Raw genomic sequence first — 16,240 nt, 5'->3', positions numbered from 1 at the left:
TGCCCAAATAACTTTATTTTAGTTTCTTCAGTCCACAGCACCTTATTCCAAAATGATGCTGGCTTGTCCAAATGTGCTTTAGCATACCTCAAGCGACTCTGTTTGTGGCGGGTGCAGAGAAAAGGCTTTTTCTGCATTACTCTTCCATACAGCATCTCCTTGTGTAAAGTGCGCTGAACAGTTGAACGATGCACAGTGACACCATCTGCAGCAAGATGATGTTGTAGGTCTTTGGAGCTGGTCTTTGGGTTGACTGTGACTGTTCTCACCATCCTTCACCTCTGCTTATCTGAGATTTTTATTGGTCTGCCACTTCAGGCCTTAACTAGAACTGTGCCTGTGGTCTTCCAATTCCTCACAATGTTCCTCACAGTTGAAACTGAGAGCTTAAAGGTACAATATGTAGTATTTATGGGTTTATATAACCCAAAATCCACTTTTTTATACATATTATGTGCTCCTGCATTGTCTAGTCGCTGTATAATAGTTTTTGTTTCATATTCGTAGTGTTTCAAAAAGTCATGTTAAATAACATGACCGCGGACCGCGGTTGCATAGCCACTGTTAGCAGCGAGACGCCATGTTTCTACCGGAGCCTGTAAGGACAAACGCGAGAGAACAAATCAAGCGTCTCTTTACTTGTAGCAGAAGTCCCGCCTCCTCTCTCTCCGCTTCGTCTGCTACGGCCGCGGTAGCTCGCCCTCTCCCTCACCTCACGAACCTCATCTGCTGACACGGAGAAAGACGACGAGGACGACATTTGACCAGCTGCGGATACCGTAGCGCTCAGGGAAGGGAGGGGGTGAGCAGAGCAGCAGGTCTTTGTTGTAAATTTCAGCCTCTCCTCTAGATGGCACTATAAACTACTTATTTCCCCTTTAAATCTCTGGGATAGCTTTCTGTATCCTTCCCCTAAACCATGATGTTGAACAATGATTTTCAGGTCATTTGAGAGTTGTTTTGAGGCTCCCATGTTGCCACTCTTCAGAGAAGATGCAAAGAGGAGAAACTTACAATTGACCTCCTTAAATACCCTTTCTCATGATTGGATTCACCTGTGTATGGAGGTCAAAGGTCACTGAGGTTACCAAACCAAGTTTGACTTCGATTAATTACTGTTTATCTCCTATATGATATATTTAACTGACATTTCTTATCCAAACAACCAATGATTTATAAAGGAAAATCATGAACATTTACATGGGTGCCCAAACTTTTGCATACCACTGTAACTACAATTCACATTTTCCTTCTACCTCAGTGGTCTCAATCTCGCTTATCAAGTTCTAATCAGTCAGTTCTGTCTCTTCGCTTTTTTTCATTTTTTATTAATAGATTAATTTTTGCATTGTGAACTAAATACTGTTGCATGTTAAAACAAACACTTTTATTTTGAAATCCTCCAATCCAACTGTACATTGTACAGCAGTTTAAAACAATCACAGTGTTTTAAACCAAAGTGCTGTATGGAACAAATGTTTCTGAATAAATAAATGAAAAGAAAAAACAATAACAAGCTAATGTGAAATACTGTCACAAATATTGTTAAAAGAATTGTTATCTGAATATGTTCATCCAAGTAAAGTAAAACTTTGTTTCCTGAATGAAGCAAAGGAAAGCTTTGACCTTAACATATTATGATGACACATGTTAAGGTCAAAGCTTTCCTCCACAGTTATATGAGCAGCAGCAATTTGAAAACCCATCGGTATCGCTCATACTGCGTTATCTCTGATGAGAGTGGAGCCACTGTTTATGCTCGTTATACTGTCTGATTTGCATGGTTGTGCAAATTACATTGACAAGCAAAAAGAGGAAGTCAACAACCTTTTTCCACTCACGCACACACACACGTACACGCACACGCACACATGTACACGCACACACGCACGTGCACACACGTTTGCGCTTCATTCATAGTAGAGTTTAGATTCTCTGCCCAAGCCCCGACTTTGATCAAGCGTTTGTGTTTTTTCTACCTCATAGTGTTCGCGTGGCATGTTATAGCACGTCGTATTGTGTGCAGAGGTGGAAAAAGTACAAAAATATTGTACTCAAGTAAAAGTACCAATACTTTGATGAAATTGTACTCAAGTAGAAGTAAAAGTAGTTCATTTGAAATGTACTCAAGTAGAAGTAAAAAGTAGTTCATTTGAAATGTACTTGAAGTAAAAGTTACTTAGTTACTTTGCGTGGGGTGTGAGGGTAGTAGAAATATGACAAAGGGTCAAAAATCCAAAAACTATTTTGGAGCTCACACGCGCCCGGGGCGACACAGGATTTTACATCACTTTTGTTCACACGCCATCTTTGTTCACGTGCCAGTGCTGGTGATAATCACATCATCATTGGTCTGGTTCTGGTGTATATTTTCCCCCCTGTAGGTCTTCATTGTGCTGAATTTTAATTTTTTACTCAGTAACAGATAGGATTTATAAAGTCACTAAGTACAATACTTGAGTCAATACGTACTCAAGTAAAATACAAAATCCTGATTTTATTGTACTTAAAAAATACAAAATACACAAAAAAAGTATTCAATAGAGTAACTTGAGCAAGTGTATTTTCGTTACTTTCCACCTCTGATTGTGTGACGGTGTAAAAACAGTAGGTACGGCTCAAGTAATAAAAAATTGTCGGTTTTAAATCGGGCTCTTAATTACAGCTAATGTGTTGGGCCGAGCCGGGCTTGATTTTTTGAGCCCCATCTAAGCTCTAATTCATAGTGAGGACCCTCATAGACGTAATGCATTCCCTACCCCCTTAACCTAACTTTAACCGTCACAACTGAGTGCTGAACCCTAAACTAAACCCATATCTGACCTCAAACCTAAAACCAGGTCGTAACCACCAAAACGCCCATTAAGGATGTGAGGACCAGCCAAAATGTCCTCACTTTACTAAAATGTCCTCAGTCCTTGTTTTATGGTTTGTGGTCCTCACAAAGCCACAAATACGAGAACACACACAAACAACTTTATTGGATGTATGTTTGAGTTTGGACAGGTTAATTCATGTTCAGTAAAAGGCCACTTCATACACCAGAGGGCGCTGTTGGAAAAGTGTAGTTGTTACCAACAAGCTATCAACACATGTCCACTGTCCAAGATAGAAATGTTCACTTTTTGCTGGTTTTGTTAAGAAACTAAAACCACAATCACCCCTGTAATGTAAAGACATGATATGATACGAGACAAGACTCAAAATAATGTGACTCTACTGCGAGGGGAAAAAAAAACAGATAACTTCCTTGTGGTTATTTTTAAGACGCTCTTAACGTGTTTGTCCTGGTTGTATTCTTTTGAAAAGAATAACTTTCAGTTGAATTCCAACGCATATAACATTCTAGAATGGACTTATGCCACTTTTTGCCACAAATGGTGTCAAGATCTGGCTTTGAACTCAGTCTCCATGGTTACCTGAGCCATAAAGGACAATGTGCTTGTGCTGGTGAGATGAATCTATACAAACAGGTGTCTCTGTGAAGACACAGTGTATGCATAATAGTAGTTCATTACCCAAATACCACGGTGAAACGCTTATTATCTGCTTTTCACACACGTAACTCGGAAATAACACACACATACTGGTGCACCCACAAACAGGATGGTCGCAGAGTATGTGGTGGTCAGGAAGTGGTGAGCTTTTCACAAGTAAACTGAGTCCATGCAGTGTGACAGCAGCAGAGGAAACTTATCTGAGGAGTTTCAGGTCATGAACATGTGGGGCCTTATGGACAGACTAACATACATTAATCTATTAATGCTTTATTTTTTTGTTTCCATCCATGGAAGACGTGAAGGTAAGTTTTGACATGTGGAAGTAATGTAACATTTAAGATGTGAGTGAGGAGATGTACAAATTGATATAATGTTAATAACAGTATGCTTCGATATGTCATTTAATTCCAGGCTGTAATTATATGATTACCGGGTAATGGGAATGTAAAAGTGTTTATAAAGGAATTACATTTTTGAGAACATAATCTTTAAAACATTTTTTTAAATATGACAGTTTATAAAAATGTTTAGACAGTTTCTCATTCATGCTCTCGAATGCAAACAACATGACAAATGAAATTGTCTGAGAGCGTTGACATTTCTCGAAAGCTTAAAATGATTAAATGTGTGTTTTCAAAATGTTTATAAAATATAAAATGTATAAAAGTTATATAAGATAACCCCTGTAATGTATTTTGCCTTTTTATTTTTTATTTTATTTTTTTTATTATTTTAATTTCAGGTGTGTTTCCCAGATGTGAAGTTACGGTGAAGGTCCGAAGAGGCACTACAGTGAAAAAGATCCCACAACAATCTGTGACAGTCAGTTGTCCTGTCATTCACTGTGGAAAGTCAGTGAATGTAATCTGGTGTAAACTTTCCAACATCAGCGGATGTCAACAAATGGGAAACACAGAGAATGTAGAAATATGGCAGAACAGTTCTCTCAAGGATGAACTCATCTCTTATCTAACTTTCAAAGAGATTTCTGTATATGATGATGGCCTGTACCGATGTGAATTAAGGGGATATGGAAATGGTGATTCACACATCAGTCACCACATCACCATCTCAGTTTCAGGTAGGCCATTTTACTCAATGTAAACATATACTGTACATATTATATACCATGATTTATGTGTTAATTATATCTCTCATCCCCATAAGACACACATCAAGGGGTAGAATCAGATGGCAGCATTGCAGGTAAGAACCTTTACTTGTTAATATGGATAATTTGCATACGTTTTAAGGCACCATCCCATTTCTCCTCTAAATGCTTATATGTAGCATAAGTGATGTACCAATTATAGAACTGTTAGATTCAATGTATTTAGTTTTTTATTCCTTTCAGAAATTTGTTTTAGTCTATACGGAAAATGTAAGTTAAACACACATTGAAAACCCAAGTAATTAAAGGTGCCATATGTAAGAATGTGGCCAAAAAACGGTTACAACATTCAAATAATAAAAAAAAGAGGTCTTTTAGGTTCGGTTTTCTGACGTAACTGGCAACCCGTGGTTGCTTGGCAGCTGAGACTCTACTGACTGCAATGATTGGTAGACGGCGGTAGGTGGCGCCACATGCCAAAACATGATTTCAAAACATAAACATGATTTGCAGTCTGCAAAATATTTTTTTGAATGCAAATATTTTGTCTGTACTGTTGTTGTTGGTGAGTTCAGTTTGTTATATGAACATTATTCCTGAGTCTCTGTGACATATTAGGAGGATTTTATGGCCAGTTGCTTTAGATTTATTACATAATGCACCTTTAATTTCATGAATAGACCAATTAAAGTGTTTGTGAGAGTGTATATCATAAAATAAAAAATTGTGAATAAAAAGATTGTGCACATCTCTGGGATAACTATTACATAAAAGACAAGCCACGCAGAGTTATTCTAATTTGTAGAAGAAGAAGTCAAACCCTACCTCCATCAAGAAGAAACACTAGGAGTATAAATGACAAATGGACTGGGCCTGATTCAGACTATGAATTGTGATGTGGTTCATCTCTTGTAGCTGCATCACTGAGCCATGCTGTTGATGCTGTTGATGAGTCTGCTTCCTGGTATCCCTACTTCTATATCTGCGGAGGCATCGCTCTTTTGGTCTTCACATTAACGGCGTTAACCCTGCGACAGTTTTACGGCTCTAAACGTGAGAACATTTGTTTTGTTATTATTAAAATTTGAAAATGTTATCAATGTTACCACTGCAACAATGTCATTGACACAGAAGTACCAACCGACAAGCCAACAAGGAATCAGGTAATGTCATGCACAATTGTTGCTAACTTAAAAGAATAGTTTGATATTTTGTGTTCTTTCTGAAAGTTTGTTGGGAAGACTTACCCAGAATATATTTGTAAGTCTTGGAACAAAAGCAAATAAGTAGAGTTTATGATGAAGTAGAGTCAAAAAAAAGAGAGTTTCATTGACTTTTATTCTTGTTCTGGTGTCACAGAAAATATACACTCATATGATACCTGACCTCCCCAAATGGTTTGCGCCTTCCTCTCCCGGCTCACATGCCCAGTATGTTCTGAATGACATCTACAGTCGGACACCACCTCCCCGGATCACAGCTAATGAACATCAAGAGTATGCTGTCATCAACCATGCACAGTCTGGGATTTCTGCAAACAGCAAACAGCAAGTTGTGACTGAACAAGATAAAGACGCACAGTATGCTGCAATCGTCGTCTCCTGAACCTTTACAGTAACAGGCAAATAGGTTGACATACTGTAGATTGTGCTTGTGTTCATGTATGTATGGCTACAGCAAAGCAGACATTGTATTGAATTTGATTGGTTTGAGGGATTTAATTTAATCTCCAAAACTCGCATTTTCTCCATCTGTTGCTGCTTTTTTATTGTTCATTTCTTGTTAGGTTTCTGCTATTTTTACCCCATTCATTTTATGGTTTAAGCATTGGATGATGTTTTACATTAGACAAATCAAATGAAAGCATTTGGGTATAATCTATGAAAGGTGCGAGGAAAATTGTTTTAGCAGATGTAGTCTCTTCAATATTAATGTTTGCTTTTTTCCAGTTAAAGTATTAATATTATAGAGTAAAGATTATTTGGCATCCAACTCAACACAGAGAAAAAACAGTCTTGAGCGTTTTTCACTTCTGCCACTGGAAATGTAGCACTAGGCCTGTTGATGTGGTTCATCTTACATGTGCAGGAAGTTAAGAAGAGGATCAAAAATATCTCGGGCATTATCCTTTGTAGTAGCATATGTTTAGCCATGTGATGCCAATTTAAAGTCAGCAGACATCAACCACCAGAAAACAAAGACAGGAACAAAATAAATGAATGAATCAAACTTTAAAACAATACAGATTCTTCCCTTTCTTTTGAGTTTGTGAGTTGTTAAAATAATTTATTATCTACTTGCATGTCTTTGTCACAACTTGGCCTGAATGTGGACATGAGTTGTGAGCAGTTCAACAGATGAAATGTGAAAGCGAGGAATAAGACACGTTTTCATAAATGTTTAAAGCTCACATAGAGTGGTCCTGTTGCACATATATGTTAGTTATGGAGGTCTACTTACATACATTAACTTGTTTTTATGGTCAAAAACCTAGTTGCTGTAAACGAGCCGATAGAAATCCTCTTTTCTGACAGTGTTTCCCAGCCGCGAGATTTGAGACTCAACTCTCTCACCCAGAGTCTTGTGATTGGTCAATACCCGGAAGTGACATATTCAGCCCACCCGCTCCCAGAAGCGCAGCTCCCCCCTCTGGAACAGTGGATGCACTGCTACTCATTATCAAAACATTGTTTTAACAGTGTTTAAAAATAGCTTCTTCACGACTCCCCGCTGCAGTCCCTTTTATGACTTTGACCCGGAGTCAGACCTAGAGTCAGAAGACACTGTCGCTCGTGAAACACCTCCACAACGGACGTTATTCTTCTTCTGCGGTTCAATGTACGCAACCGGATTTACCCAGACTATAGTGCCCAGAGCAGGACGATCTGCTGTTCAGGAGAACCGCTGTTTACTTAACCAGACCGGGTTTTTTCAGAGATCTCGCTGAGCCCCAGATTACAATAAAACACAGCGTTCTCAGCAGTGGCTGAACTGTTTGTTTTGAACCTTCAGGGCTTCTTAAACAAGGTAATGACGCAGATACACACTAAAAAACAGCGGTAATTGGAACTTCCGGTCTAGGTCGGCTTTAATAAAAAAAAAAAAAAGGCCAACACATTAATCGCAGAATCAAATGTTCTTATAGGTCTTTCTTGTATGTTTGTTTCATGACAATTTGTGGCATAAAGGACTATTGAGGATAAGAAGCTTCAAAGTCACCATCAACACAAACATATTTTCCATGTCAGCAGCGGTGGCTGAAGCCCCCACAGAGGTCCTGTTCACATGATTCACATGACAGAGAGACGAAGAGTGCGTAGGCATGTGTGAAAGCAGCGTTTGAGGCAGGACTGATTAGATCGAAGCTGGGGTCAGGCAGAGAGTGTGTGGGTGCAGTCTGCAGCAGTGCAGCTTAAAAATGATTGAACAAATAGTGCAGAGATGCCAGATGCTTATGGCCTCGTCCCAGTCTCTGGTCAATAAACACTGACTTATTGGACAGAACACAGTTTGAATTTGTGTTTGGGAAAGCTGCAGCATTCGAGTCAAGAGACTAAGGGGTACTTCTTGTCGAATGAGTGGATATTATTTTCAGGAACAGGTTTAGCAGGTGACGTTTTAGGGTTCAGTTTTAGGACACTTTAGGGCAGGGGTTCTCATGGGCCAGCGACGCATATAATCCTCACACTGATTAAAAAAAAATAAAAAATATGTTTATTGCCATTTGTACTCCTAGATTTCATAGGAATTATTTGTATTTTAAACATTTCAACCAAAATACCCCTGACCTGTTTCATAAAACAATAACAGTAAAAATCTGAATATTATAAAAGAAGATTTAAAACACAGTGTCATTTTAATTCATATTATAAGACAGGGATTTATCTCCATTAATTCAATAAACTACATATGTACTGTGAACACAATCAACAGATGTTTAACCGACCGACTGGAGAACGAGAAGAGAATGCTGGATTTGTAAGAAAATAAAAGACACAATTGTTATATTATGATTACAGTTACATCATGTAATTAATATACAGGTTTGTCCAGGTGTGCCTCTAAATTTGACGTTGTTTGGATAAGTAATGCAAAAGATATCGTTAAATATATCGGTAAAAGAAGCACACATTGGCTTTCAACGCTCTACTGTAGCCACTCCCCCTCTCACTCACACATCACTGTGGGCTACCTGAGAGGACAAGTGGGCCTTTTGGTAGAATTTAATATGTGATTAAAAAGTTAAGCAAGTGGACATGAGTTAACAAGGGGCAAAGTGAAATAAACTGTCAAAATATCAACATTCAATGTTGGGAGGCAAAACAGCAGGAGCCAACAAAGAAAAGAGGGTAAACTTGAGTCCCTTGATGGACTTTCTAGATGAGCAAGGTTTGCTCGACCTTCGAAAGAAGGCGTTTTGTTCTGGAGCCATTCTACTTTGTGTGTTCACCTGCTAAATAAGTTAGCCGCTAGGTGCTAAACTGTCAGAATGGGGTGGTCGTGTAGTCGCAGCTAACCAATTACCCGTTAGTCGAGTTGAACGGCAAAAGATGCCGCTAGTTGCGAACAAGCCTTTTGATAGCAACTTCCTGGGTAGGGAGCAAGCTCACCTCACGTGGACAGTTGAATCAGGTCAGGTCAGTAGTGTTTGAAACAGGAAATGTCTTATTTGGAGCTAAAAAAAAACCACACACACCACACATGCATGCACGCTCACACACAAGCTAACTTTATGACGCTTAGCTGCAGTACTTTCATCTGTATGTCGTGGTACAGATGAAAGTAGGACAGATGAAAGTACCTGGTGTCACTGATGTACTTTAAAGCAGGATGGTAATACACTATGTGCTCGTAATGAAATGTTGAGCTTATCACACGTAAACTGAGTCAATGCATTGAAGCAACAGCCCGAAAACTATTTCAGTGAGAAGTTTCAGGTCATGAACATGTTGGGCCTAATGGACAGAATAGCATACATTATTCTATTAATGTTTTGTTCTTTTGTTTCTATCCATGGACAATGTGAAGGTAAGCAGATTCTGTGATATGGTGTTCAAGACAGTTAGAGGGAAAATGTTGAGTTATTGACGTTTCTTAAAAGACGAAAATGGTTACATTCATGTTTTTTTTTTAAATGTTGATAAAATACAACTTAAACCCTGTAATGTGTGGGATCTAGTGTTTAAACTATTGTTCAAAATAAACAATTTTTTAACTGTTTTTTTTTTTTTTTTTCTTTTAATATTCACGTTCAGGTCCCAGTGTGTTTCCCACATGTGAAGTTCGGATGATGGTCCCAAACGACACTACAGTTAAAGCAATTCCACAACAACTTGTGAAACTCAGCTGTCCTGTCATTCACTGTGGAAAGTTAGTGAATGTAATCTGGTGTAAACATTCGAACACCGGCGGATTTCAACTAATAAGAAACACAGCAAATGTGAAAACACGTCAGAAGAGACTCGAGGATGAACTCATCGCTTACCTAATTTTCAAACAGATTTCTGTATATGATGATGGCCTGTACAGATGTGAATTAAGTGGATATGAAAATGGTGATTCACACATCAGTCACCACATCACCATCTCAGTTTCAGGTAGGCCATTTTACTCAATGTAAACATATACTGTACATATTATATACCATGATTTATGTGTTAATTATATCTCTCATCCCCATAAGACACACGTCAAGGGGTAGAATCAGATGGCAGCATTGCAGGTAAGAACCTTTACTTGTTAATATGGATAATATGCATATGTTTTAAAGCACCATCCCATTTCTCCTCTAAACCCTCTTGTCATTTTTCACAGGTGTGTTTCCCACATGTGAAGTTAAGACGATGGTCCAAAGAGACACTACAGTTAAAGCAATTCCACAACAATCTGTGACAGTCAGCTGTCCTGTCATTCACTGTGGAAACTCACTGAATGTAATCTGGTGCAAACTTTCCAACACCAGCGGATGTCAACAGATGGGAAACACAGAGAATGTGGAAATATGGCAGGACAGCTCTCTCAAGGATGAACTCATCTCTTATCTAATGTTCAAAGAGATTTCTGTGCATGATGATGGCCTGTACATGTGTGAATTACATGGATATGGAAATAGTGATTCACACAGCAGTAAGCACATCAACATCTCATTTTCAGGTAGGCCATTTTACTCAATGTTGCAAACAACAACCAAAATAAAACATGCATTGCAAAATTAATTTCAGAAATAGACCTATAGAGGATTACTTAATCATATAATAAAACAATAACATTGTGCACATCTTTGGGATAAGTATTACATACAAGGTAAGCCGATGTGTTCATCTCTTGTAGCTGCATCACTGAGCCATGCTGTTGATGAGTCTGCTTCCTGGTATCCCTACTTCTATATCGGCGGAGGCATCGCTGTTTTGGTCTTCACATTAACAGGGTTAATCGTGCAAAGGTTTTACGGCTGTAAACGTAAGAACATTTACATTTATTAGACAAGTGTGAGAACATTTTATCAATGTTACCACAGCAACTATGTTTTCTTTTTTTTGTCTTTGACACAGGACCAAACTCCAAGGCAACAAAGAATCAGGTAATGTGATGCAAAGTTGTCTCTAACTTAAAGGAATAGTTTGATATTTTGTGTTCTTTAGCTGAGAAGATTACCCAGAATCCATTTGTGAGTCTTGGCAAGAAAGCAAATAAGTAGACAGTTAATGATGAAGTATCCTTTAATACAAATGTTTAGACGTCACAGTCGGAACAAAGAAGGAATGTTCCACTGTCTTATTTATTCTTGTTCTGGTGTCACAGAAAATATACACTCATATGATACCTGACCTCCCCAAATGGTTTGCACCTTCCTCTCCCGGCCCACAGGACCAGTACGTTCTGATTGACATCGGCTCTTCAAGTACTGGACAGACACCACCTCCCCTGATCACTGATGAGAAGCAGCCTTTGTAGAGCACAGCTAATGAACATCAAGAGTATGCTGTCATCAACCATGCACAGTCTGGGATTTCTGCAAACATAGCAAACAGCAAGTTGTGACTGAACAAGATAAAGAAGCACAGTATGCTGCAATCATTGTTTCCTGAACCTTTATGATTTATCACAGACACATGGATGGAAATGTGTCCATAGAGTAGTTAGTTATTTAGTTAGTTAGTTAGATAGATAGATAGATAGATAGATAGATAGATAGATAGATAGATAGATAGATAGATAGATAGATAGATAGATAGATAGATAGATAGATAGATAGATACATAGATAGATAGATAGATAGATAGATAGATAGATAGATAGATAGATAGATAGATAGATAGATAGATAGATAGATAGATACATAGATACATAGATACATAGATACATAGATAGATGCCTCCACATTTATACCTGAGCAACTCCCTTTTGTATTCCACCAATAGACAAAGAGTCTGCCATTCCAGGCTGAGTTTTCACAGCCCTTTGTCTACTGTAGGTATCGGAGAGCGAATGTGTCAGTTCAGGCTAGACACAATACACAATATACAATACACTATACACAAAAGACATGGTATTCTGTCTTCGGCAGGTATAGGGTGATGGGCAGTTTTAGCTCTGAGACAGAGAAATTGAATTTACCATTACAGATGCTGAATTTTCTTTGCCAGCAAGTGTTTTGGATGTGTCAGTTCACTACATTAGCAGAGGAATGACTTAAAGATTAGCACGTTCTCTGGACTGTCAATCTGCATTTAACATGGATTATGAGTTCAGATTAGAATCACTCTTTCGAAACAAATAATGTCTCCCATCATATAGTCCTGTTGTAACTGTAATCCATTTACATGATGAGCATTAATGCAAAAATAGTTATTAAAAAAAAAGACATCTGAATAAACCAGTTCTGTTTTTTATTACTTATTTAAATTCCAGCCGTTTGGCTTTTTCAGCTCAGCTTTGTATTGGATTCCTGAAAACACAAAAGTTTTCTGGTTTCCTGCACCTGTGTGCCAGATGCTGATTTTTCAAAGACTTTTTCCATCCTAAACCAGACGGGGTTTGGTGGACCCTGCGGCCCAAAAAAAACAACAAAAAAACCACACATGTTGCACACACAGAGTTCTTTGCACTTCACTTCTGTGTTGGTACCCTCTGTTCTGGTGTGTTCATAAGATAACAGTTGTGTGAGGTTATACTGTTAGACTAAATAAAACACATCAGATTTCAGATAGAATACTTGGCAGCAAAGCCAACTCCTGCTCGTTTATCAGAAGGATTTTAGGTTGGAAGACTGTGGAACACTGCCACACACTGAGATGTAATAAGGACTCAAACATCTGAGGAAGTGCAAAGTCGGGGGTTATGAGAGAACACGATGTGTGCATGTGTGTGACATGTTAAAATGAAAATGTTCAAACTTGTTTTCCATTCCCCTAAAAAATAAATGTCTAATTGAGCTTGTGTATTTCAGAGTTGGATGAGTCTGTGTGTGTATGAGGGACAAGTATTCCGTGTTGTGATTTTGTATGTGAACGTTAAATGGGAAATGAGAAGCGTGGTGGTGGTTAGAAAAACATTTAGGACTTTTACCCTAGTATTAGTTTGACTAAAACTGATTTAAAACATACACGTAAACATGGTAGAAAAGAACGACTACAGTCCTCTCAAGTGTCCGAAAACAGACCCCTAAAACTGCACCTAAACCTACTTTAATTTAATTAAATTCTGTATTTAAAGACAGCAGTACCACCTCAACAATAAGGTAAAGCTGTTCCCGAAAATAACCTCCATTCCCAAACACAAATTCAAACTGTCTTCTGTCCAATAAGTCAGTGTTTATTTACCACAGACTGGGACAAACATCTGGCTTCTCTGCACTATGTGACCAATTATTTTTAAGCGGTACTGCTGCAGACTGCACCCACACACACTCTCTGCCTGACCCCAGGCTCAAAAACGCATGCCTCCACACTCTTCATCTGTCTGTCATGTGAACAGTGTGAAAACCTCTGTGTGGGGTTTCAGTCACCGCTGCTGATAATATGTTTGTGTTTGTCGATGGTTACATTGTCTTAACTTCTTATCCACAATAGTCCATGGTGTCACCTGTCGGTACTGACATAAATCAAATTGGTCATGAAATTGTTAAATGTACAGGAAAGAAGTTTGATTCTGCTCCAAATGTGTTTTTTTTTTTTTACTTTTTAAACTTTTCTGAAGATTTCATCTGTTGAACTGCTCATAACTCATGTCCACAGTCAGGCCAAGTCGTAACAAAGTAATGCAAGTAGTTTGATTCATTCCTTTATTTTTCCCCATTTTGTTTTCTGGTGATTGATGTCTGCTGACGATAAATTGATAATCAGTGGCCTTGCTTGACTTTTATTCAACTAAATAATCTCAGAATGTTAACTATATGTGGCTGTGGCTAAACATATGCCACTAAAAGAACATGCAAAATATATATTTTTTTATAATCTTCTTGAATTCCTGAACATCTATCTACTGTAATGGTAAATTCAATTTCTCTGTCTCAGAGCTAAAATTGCCCATCACCCTATACCTGCCGAAGACAGAATACCAGGTCCTTTGTGTATAGGGTATAATGTATATTGTGTATTGTGTCTAACCTGAACTGACACCTTCCTGCAACATTTGCAGGAAGTCGGCTCCCCGATATCTACAGCAGACTTTGTCTATTGGAGGAATGCAAAAGGTATAATGCTCAGGTATAAATGTGGAGGGCTCACTTTGCTCAGGGTCTAGCTCCAGCAAGGATCACTCCTATGAAGATAGACATTTTGCAATGAAAATAAAAACTTGTCGGCCGGCAGGAGTTCTCCATTTCATTCTTCACCAGCAGCAGAGAATTTTTTTTTTTTAAATGGATTTATACATGACACACCACAGGAGCATCATATTTCAGGCATGTATAGGTGCATCTTTACTCCAAAATGACATAAAAGTGTGAAAAATATGTTCTAAAGATGTGTTTTGCCAACTGTCTTTTCAAGCTGCTCCACCAGAGCACACATAGGGCACACACACACACAGAGGAACTCACCCACTTCATGATGCATTCCTTTCAGAGGCACCAAAAAGGTTTCAGCATTTCTTCTCCAGAGAATCGATTCAAGCTATCTGTTCATGTGCACACACACCTGAACATCCAGGAAAATGAGATACACATACCTATGCTATTCTATGTTCGAGGATGTTCCTTCTGACAAACAAAATGACACATTAAAGCACTAAGGCTAAAGATGCTGTCAGTTGATGTACGTTGTCACTGACCACAGTCTCAGTTTCAGGGATCTGGCACTAACTGAGAACACCACTTTATCTAATCAGGAGCCAGAACATCCACAAAGATGCTCGTGAAGTTCGACCTAGACCTGTGGTTGTAGGTCAACAATGCTGTTTGATTGGATGCTGTCCTTGTATCACTGTACAAGCACTAGCTGGGAATCTGTATTGAATTAAATGTGTCTGCCTCCACTAACGCTAGGTGGCGATATGCCCTGTTCCTACTCGTCAATATTATAGCATTTTCCGGTTGACCTATGATGTAACAGACCAAAAGCATGTCGATCTCCATCCCATGTCTTTCTAGTACCATCCATTAACTACAAATTATTTCCTTGTCAATCCAAAAATGTCTGAATTTCACCACATTTTTCACATTCTGTGTATTCAAACCTACACACAAGTATAGTGGTAATTTGATTTCCAATGAAGTGTGACTTTAAGTCATGGCATTTAATACTATTTCAGTCAGGCAGCCATGTTTGCATTTTAAATCAGTTTAAGGGCCCTATAGCATATGGTCCAAAGTATGTGATGCAAGTGCATCTGCCACCTACACAATGTGGGCCCTGGGCATGAAAATGCACCAGGTGTAAGAGAGTGTCCTCAATCCACAATCAGGTAATGTAGAGAGGAGGGAGGAGAATGCTACAGCAACTGACAGGAAGTCAGTCAAAAGGAAACAGAGCTCACAGCAGATTGAACTGAGACACATATCTTAAAAACAAAACAAAACAGGACATTAAAGCTGTACATGGCGTCTTCATTACAAAAAGCTTTATCATTTCATACAGCTGTGCATGGTTCTTTTTTTCTTTTTTTTACAAGTGTTACATAAACAGCAGTTTTAAAATCTGTATTTTCTGGCAAGTACGATACTGTATATTCAGCCAGGGATTAACACAATTGCTGAGCATGTGAGTATTTGTGGGAGCAGAATATTGTCTAATTAATGACCATGAAACAAAACCCCAGTACCTGGTACATCGTGGTACATTAACAGAGCCAGTTCTAGGCAAGCAAATAGTAGAGGGCTGTCGGAAATATGAATGAGGCATCTTTTGCCTTGGAGGGAGATTATTGTACTTAGCCTCTATTCCTCAACCTGTCCAACTTAGGTGTCCCACCATCACTACGACTAAACTCCTCCTGAAATACAGTTCCAACTTAACAATAAGTCTTCTCATCATAACCAGTATCTAACAAACTAATTAAGTCTAATTAAAAACTGCATTTTATTGCAGAAAATTGATTTAAATTGTGTGTGTGTTTGTGACTCTCTACAACACCAGTCTCTGCCTTATCTTTGCAAAACATCCATGTTTAAGGCATTTGTTATAGACTT

This window comes from Microchirus variegatus (genome assembly GCF_963457635.1).
Source record: "Microchirus variegatus genome assembly, chromosome: 22".
Lineage (NCBI taxonomy): Eukaryota > Metazoa > Chordata > Actinopteri > Pleuronectiformes > Soleidae > Microchirus > Microchirus variegatus.
The sequence above is the reverse complement of the archived record's forward strand: the minus strand, read 5'-3'. Positions refer to the sequence as shown.